The sequence below is a fragment of the Elaeis guineensis genome, chromosome 10 (assembly GCF_000442705.2).
Source record: "Elaeis guineensis isolate ETL-2024a chromosome 10, EG11, whole genome shotgun sequence".
Taxonomy (NCBI): Eukaryota; Viridiplantae; Streptophyta; class Magnoliopsida; order Arecales; family Arecaceae; genus Elaeis; species Elaeis guineensis.
The window spans coordinates 71564831-71572388 of record NC_026002.2 but is presented as its reverse complement, the minus strand read 5'-3'; positions in this window follow the sequence as shown (position 1 = coordinate 71572388).

Genomic DNA, 7558 nt, shown 5'->3' with positions numbered 1-7558 from the left:
TCATAAAAATCTTCAAAAATTATTAGGTCCCTAAAATGATTAAGTTATAGTGATAACTAAGTCATAGCCTCCCATTAAGTGAGTGATAATGAGTCTATTAGTTTAATAATCATTGGAGGCCCAAAGGCCTGGTGCTTATTGACTAATGGAATTATCATTCATAATATGATAATTTGGTTGAGTCTTTCTGATGGTGGTCAGGTTGGCCGGCCAAAGTCGGGCCTGATCATTTATTGATCCGATTCACCAAATCTGTTGCCCAGCTATGCAACCCAAGAGGGGGGGGGGTGAATTGGGTTTTAAAAATTTTAGGCTTAACTAAATACTTGTAAAAAAAGATATATCAAAAGCTTGATGAATGAGGAGAGAGACTTTAGTTTGAGATTAATTACTTAAAACAAGAATGCAAGGATATAATGGAGGATTAAAGAGAAACAATAAAGCATGCCACAAACACAATGATTTATAGTGGTTCGGTGCCAACCTTGCACCTACATCCACTCCCCAAGCTCCTACTTGGGAATTCCAATCCACTATACTTTGTATTCAACCCGAATACAACCGTCGGAAACTCCGACACTAGCTATCCCAAGCTAGTCCACTTATTTCTCGGGTACAAGCCGACCCAATACACTCCGATTTCAGGTTCGGATCAACCTTTCCTTGTTTTGGAAACCCTCCAAAACAAAAACAATTACTCAAAAGATAAAATCAGTTTAGAGCATAAATAAGTACAAGAATAGCTCCTTAAGTGAGCGAATATAACAATAAATACGCTTTACTCAAATGAAGAAGCCCCTCTTGGATTTCCTCAAAGTGGATGAGAGATGAAGTAAATGCTTGAGGAGTTGGTGAGCTTGATTGATGGCTTCTTGAAGGCTTTAAATGAGCTCTTGAATGAGGTTGAGAAGTTGGCTTGAGAAACCCTCTCTTGAATGCACTTGAATGCCCTCTTGAATGCTCTTGATTTTCTCTTTTCAAATCACTTGAATGCCTCTTGGATATTTGGATATCTCTCCCTTTTTGTTTTCCACCTTTTGAAACCTTTTATAGCCTTAAGAGACAAAGGAAAACAAACTAGGCAGAAAAAGAGCCGTTAGAGCACAAAAAGCAGCATTAAAAAGCAACCAAATCTGGCCAAAAACTAGCCGTTACAGGCAAATCCCGTCATATGAGTCGACTCATGAGTCGACTCATGCCTCAGGGGTCGACTCATGAGTCGACCTCTGTTGCAAAGTCCAGAGATTTGGTTTCTGAATTTTCTTGGCCCAAAACAGCAGAAGTCGACTCATGAGTCGACTCATGCCTTGTGGGTCGACTCATGAGTCGACTCACAGGTCGTGCCAAGCCAGAAAACCAGCGTGCCATAGCTAATCTTTGCGTGCCAATCAGCTCATAGTTTCATGAGTTGACTCATGAGTCGACTCATGAACTTCAAACCTTCATAACTCCAAAAATATAAGTCCAAAAACCATGAAACTTTCACCAATAGATTACATATCATTTGTTCTACACGATGATGCTATCAAATCAGAGTTTTGATAAAATTATGATTTTGCCCCTGTAGAGCATAAGGTCTTTTTCACATAAAAATTATTTGTATCCCTTCCAACTATTTTATAGTCATCAAAATCAATCTAGGAGCAACAATCTCTCCCTTTTTGATGATGACAAAACATTTGAACAAAAGCATTTTTTCTGAATCATGAATTTCAACAGATTGTATTTTAGGTGCATATGCTTGAAAAGAGTATGATTCTTTTGGCATGTGATACAAATGGTTGTATGCATAAATGGTTTGTCCATTTGCTTAAAGATTGGAAGATATGCTCATTGGATTATTGTTTTGGTGTTAGAGCAGAAAATTTGATTTTATTATCAGAGCAAGAAAAAATTTTCTCAATTCTCAAAACTAGTCAAGTGTGCCAAAGCATATTTAATAGTTGATTTGGAAAGAGTATTAGATCATTTAAGTTTAAGATGTATCAGAGCAAGAGAAATGAAAATCCTGCAATGTATCAGTGTAGGGAAAACAATTTTACAAAGTATCAGAGAAAAATTTTGCAAAGTATCAGAGTAATAAAAACAGTTTTTCAATGTATCAGAGTAAAATTGAGTAATGTATCGGAGTAGTAAAAAAAAATTGTCAAAGTATTAGAGCAATGTATTCAATATATCAGAGTGGGTTTGGAATTTGAAAGCCTATCAAAGCATATTCAATGGTTTACAGCAAATCAGAGTATGAGTAATTTTAAAAGGTACTTATTTGCAGTATATTTAGCATTTGTACTTAAAATTGTCAATGTATTAATTTCTCATAATTTGTAGTGTTTGCTTTTGATGGATTTCTTTGTGTTTAATTTCTCCCCCTTTTTGACATCATCAAACAAGGTTAAGTCCTTTTTCTGAAGCATTCTTTAATTTCTCCTCTTGTAGGGTTTGCTCTCCCTTAATGAAGCAACTATTAACAGCAATCATAAAATGATAATACCATAAAGAGAAGACAATATTTCACAAAAGAGAATATATAACCAAAGTAAGATAATCATCATTCCAAAGGTAAAGCCATAATTGTTTCAGTACATAGATTGTAACATAAAAAGTATCATACAAAGTCAACTAGCTCATGTCAATACATGGCCCCAAAAATACAGATCCTAGAGAGGACTAAACACTAAGACCTAGGATCTAGAAATGATCAATGATCAGAATCATCAGAAATGTGATAAGGAGCAGATGGATCTGGATCTGAGATGCGTCCTCGACCCCGTCTGCCTCTGGCACGAGAGGAAGAACTGGCACGAGCAGGCGAACGGGAGGAACTGGGTGGCTGAGAACGCTGAGAAGCTAGGGACTGAACTGAAAGGGTAAGTCTGATGGAGTCAAGTACAGTCAGTGCCCTGGAGACAGCCTGGAGAGGTGCAGTGAACTGAGTAGTAGCTTGCTCACTTGATCCTCTGATCTCCTTCCTCAGTAACTCATAGCCGCCCTCAAGAGCTCCTCTGAGTCTGCCGGCCTCTGCAGTGAGATCAGTGACCTCAATCGTAGACTCCTGAGGCTGAGGGTGTGCCAAATCGAAGACCTGCCCCTGTAACTCGAGAACTCTGCCAGTCAGTCTCAGTACAGTGTCCTCAAGCTGCTGAATCCTCATGGACTGATCTGCCATCATCTGATATATTGTGGAGATGTGGGGAGTCAAAGTCTGATCAGTAGAAGTAGCCCCTGGTACAAATGAAGTACTGCTCATCTGATTCGACATCAAAGAGACCATATGCTGTGCAATCCGCTCAATCTGATAATCGGACAGTGTGAACTCTGGCGGAGGTGCTCTGCTCTCTGGCTGATGCTCAGGTGTGGGTATCCTGGTAAACTCAGAAGGGCCAGCCTCTGGATCCGGAAAGAACTGTATATCTGGTGAAGCTGCCCTGAAGTCATGAACAGGAGATGATGGACCTTCTTCTTCTTCAGCTCTGACTCCTGCTGTATCCTCAGCTCTTTCTTCTGCTCTCTCTTCTGCTCTTTCTTCTGTTCTTTCCTCAGCTCCCCTGATCCAACCACCACCACTTTTTGTGAACCCCATTCGATGCAAGGTGTGTAGGTTGAAGGTATCAACATGAGACAGTTTGGTGGGAGCCTCCCCCTCACAACTAACTCCAAACCTCCTGAAAACTCTAGTCAGGGCCATACCATAAGGCAAATGTGCCTTAGATCTGTTCAGAGTCTCTCTCATGGCCTCTATCATAAGTGCTGGGAGGTTTAGGGGGGTTTCTGTGATAATGTGAAACATAATGCATATGTCCCTGCCTGACAGAAGATCGTGCCTACCACTCCTAGGGAAGAAAAGTTTTGTGACCATTTGATGTAAGATTCTCATTTCTATAGGTAAAATCTTGGCCTCTAGTTTATTCAAATTCCCTTGGTAGGTTCCTCCAAGTATAACACTTATACCTTCTTCTTTCACGGGGAGTTCCATGTATGCATAACCTTCACTAGGTAGGTGTAAAATCTCCCCTAAAATGACAGGATCCAGACAGATATCAATCCCTTTCACAGTTGAAGTTACTGACCCATTTCCATAAATAAGATTCTGATAAAACTCCCTAACAAGGTCAACAAAGGTGACTTCTTTGAGTGAACAGTAAAAGCTCCATCCCTGATTTTTGATCTTACTTGCTAAAGAAAATCCCTCACTTTCAAAGAATCGAAAGTCAATGTTTTTCCCGGTTTCTACTTTTCTATCTGAGAGAGGGTTCTTACTGGGGGTTTGAGAAGACTGTGAAGGACCTTGAACTGAAGCTGGAATGGGAGCAGAGGAGGACTGTGCCGCTTGCCTTTTCCTTCTGACACTTTCTTCAAGTTCCCGGACTGACTTTCTCCTTTGGGGAAGTTTCATTTTTGGTGCCATAACCTCTTCAATACCAGGCGAGGAGACTTGAGGAGCAAGTGAGAGAGTGGAGGAAGGATCACAAGAGAGTGATTTGAGGTTTTGGAGGAGAGAATGAGTGGATTTGAGAGGGACGGTGGAGTGCTAGGGCACGCTCCAACCGTGAAGAACAAGGGAAGAGGTCACAAAAGAACCTTTCCCCGAGTGGCGATTTGCGGTGGAGAGGAGGCAGGAGGAGTTCCACTAGCTCAAGCCTTGGAAATGGAGCAAATGGGAGAAGGGAGAATGGATTTCGGAAGGAGGAAGACGAGTGTGAGGGTCGGCTCACGAACAGCAATTCAAAATATAAACCCTTCAGCCCGTTGGAAGTTGCTGGGAATTACAAGTTTGCCATTGAGTCGACTCATGAGTCGACTCATGAAGTTCAGAAAATCAGGAAAAATGTGAATAAATTCCAGAAAAATTTGAAATTTGGGGAGAAGGAGTTTAGCTCTAAGATGAGTTTTTAGAATGAAAAACTTGAGCTTTTGGGACCAAGAAAGGTGTTGGAAATTGAGCTCTTAGGAAATTTTGACCATAAATCATTGGAATTTGAAAATTAATTCAGGCAAATGGATCAAGAATTCCTAGATTTCTCCTAATTTCACAGAATCTATCCTCACTAAGGGCCTTTGTAAAGATATCAGCTAATTGATTTTCGGTGCAAACATATTCAAGAATTATATTTTTGTTTTGAACATGTTCTCTTATGAAGTGATGTCTTATTTCAATATGTTTGGATCTTGAGTGTTGAATAGAATTTTTAGATAGATTTATGGCACTTGTGTTGTCACATCTTATTGGTGTTTCATTAAGTTTAATTCCAAAGTCTTCGAGTTGTTGCTTAATCCACAAGATTTGAGCACAACAACTTCCGGCTGCAATGTATTCGGCCTCAGCCGTAGACAGTGCTACCGAATTTTGTTTCTTGCTAAACCATGAGATTAGGTTAACTCCAAAAAATTGACAAGTTCCACTTGTGCTTTTTCTATCTAGTTTACATCCAGCAAAGTCAGCATCAGAATATCCTAATAAATCAATTTGTGAGTCCTTAGAGTACCATAACCCTAAAGTTTGAGTACCATTTAAGTATCTAAGGATTCTTTTAACAGCATTCAAATGAGATTCTTTAGGATTAGATTGATATCTAGCACATAAACAAACACTAAACATGATATCAGGCCTACTTGCAGTTAAATATAATAATGATCCAATCATACCTCTATAGTATTTTAAGTCTACACATTTACCTTCATCGTCCTTGTCAAGCTTACATGAGGGACTCATTGGTGTGCCAATGGGTTTGGAGTTCTCCATTCCAAATCTTTTGAGTAGTTCCTTGGTGTACTTGCTTTGGGTGATGGAGATTTCCTCTTTTGATTGTTTGATCTGGAGTCCGAGGAAGAAGGTGAGTTCTCCCATCATGCTCATCTCGAACTCCCCCTGCATAAGCTTAGCAAAGTCTTGACAAAGGGATTCATTAGTAGACCCAAAAATTATGTCATCAACATAAATTTGTATAACTAACATATCATTTTGATTTCTTTTGATAAAGAGGGTTGTATCTACATTACCTCTTGAAAAACCATTATTTAGTAAAAATTTGCTTAGTCTATCATACCATGCTCTAGGTGCTTGTTTTAATCCATATAAAGCCTTATTTAATTTAAAAACATGATTAGGAAGGGCATGATTTTCAAATCCAGGGGGTTGTTCTACATAAACTTCTTCAGCAATAAATCCATTTAAAAATGCACTTTTAACATCCATTTGAAACAATTTGAATTTCATAAAGCAAGCATATGCAAGTAGAAGTCTAATGGCTTCTAATCTAGCTACTGGTGCAAAGGTTTCATCAAAATCAATCCTTTCTTCTTGATTATATCCTTTAGCAACCAATCTTGCTTTATTTCTAATTACATTACCATGCCCATCTAATTTGTTTCTAAAGACCCATTTTGTGCCAATTATTGAACAGTTTTTAGGTCTTGAAACCAAAGTCCAAACATTATTTCTTTCAAATTGATTAAGTTCCTCTTGCATTGCATTAATCCAATTATGATCTTTTTCAGCTTCTTCAATAGTTTTAGGTTCAAAATGAGATACAAAAGCACAATGATTAAACACATCTCTAAGTGAAGAGCGAGTTTTTACACCATGCAAAGGATCACCAATAATTAACTCCTTAGGGTGGTTGTGAACATACCTCCATTCCTTGGATAGGTCATTTGTACCTTGAGGTTGTTCTTGAATTTCCTCACCTATCTCATCTTGTTTGTCTTCTTGTTCCTTGTCCTCTGGAGTGGCTGAATCTTTCAGAGTGATCTCCTTCATACCTTCTATTAATGGATCTGCATCATCAACACCCTCATTCTTCCTTGAAGGAAGATCGTTAGATTCATCAAAGACAACATGAATGGACTCCTCAACTACTAAAGTTCTTTTATTAAAAACTCTAAAAGCTTTACTAGTAGAGGAGTAACCCAGAAAGATTGCTTCATCTGATTTTGCATCAAATTTACCAAGTCTTTCCTTACATTATTTAATACAAAACATCGGCAACCAAAAACATGAAAATATGCAATATTTGGTTTTCTTCCTTTCCAAAGTTCATAGGGGTTCTCTTTAAAATTGTCTGATCAAAGCACGATTTAAAATGTAACATGCTGTGTTAATAGCTTCCGCCCAAAAATATCTTGGAAGGTTGCTTCACAAAGCATGGTACGGGCCATTTCTTCTAAGGTTCTGTTTTTCCTTTCAACTACCCCATTTTGTTGGGTGTTCTAGGAGCAGAGAAGTTATGGCCGATTCCATTCTCATCACAAAATTTTTCAAAGTCTTGATTTTCAAATTCAGTTCCATGGTCACTTCTAATATTTTGAATTGAAGATCCTTTTTCATTAATGACTTTTCGATGAAATTTAGTGAAAATATGAAAAGTTTCATCTTTGTGTGCCAAAAAGAAAACCCAAGTAAAACAGAATAATCATCTATTATTACAAAATCATATTGTTTTCCTCCTAGACTTGTGGTTCTAGTTGGTCCAAATAAATCCATATGCAAAAGCTCTAATGGTCTAGAAGTTGAAACAATATTTTTGGATTTAAATGAAACTCTAGTTTGCTTACCTAGTTG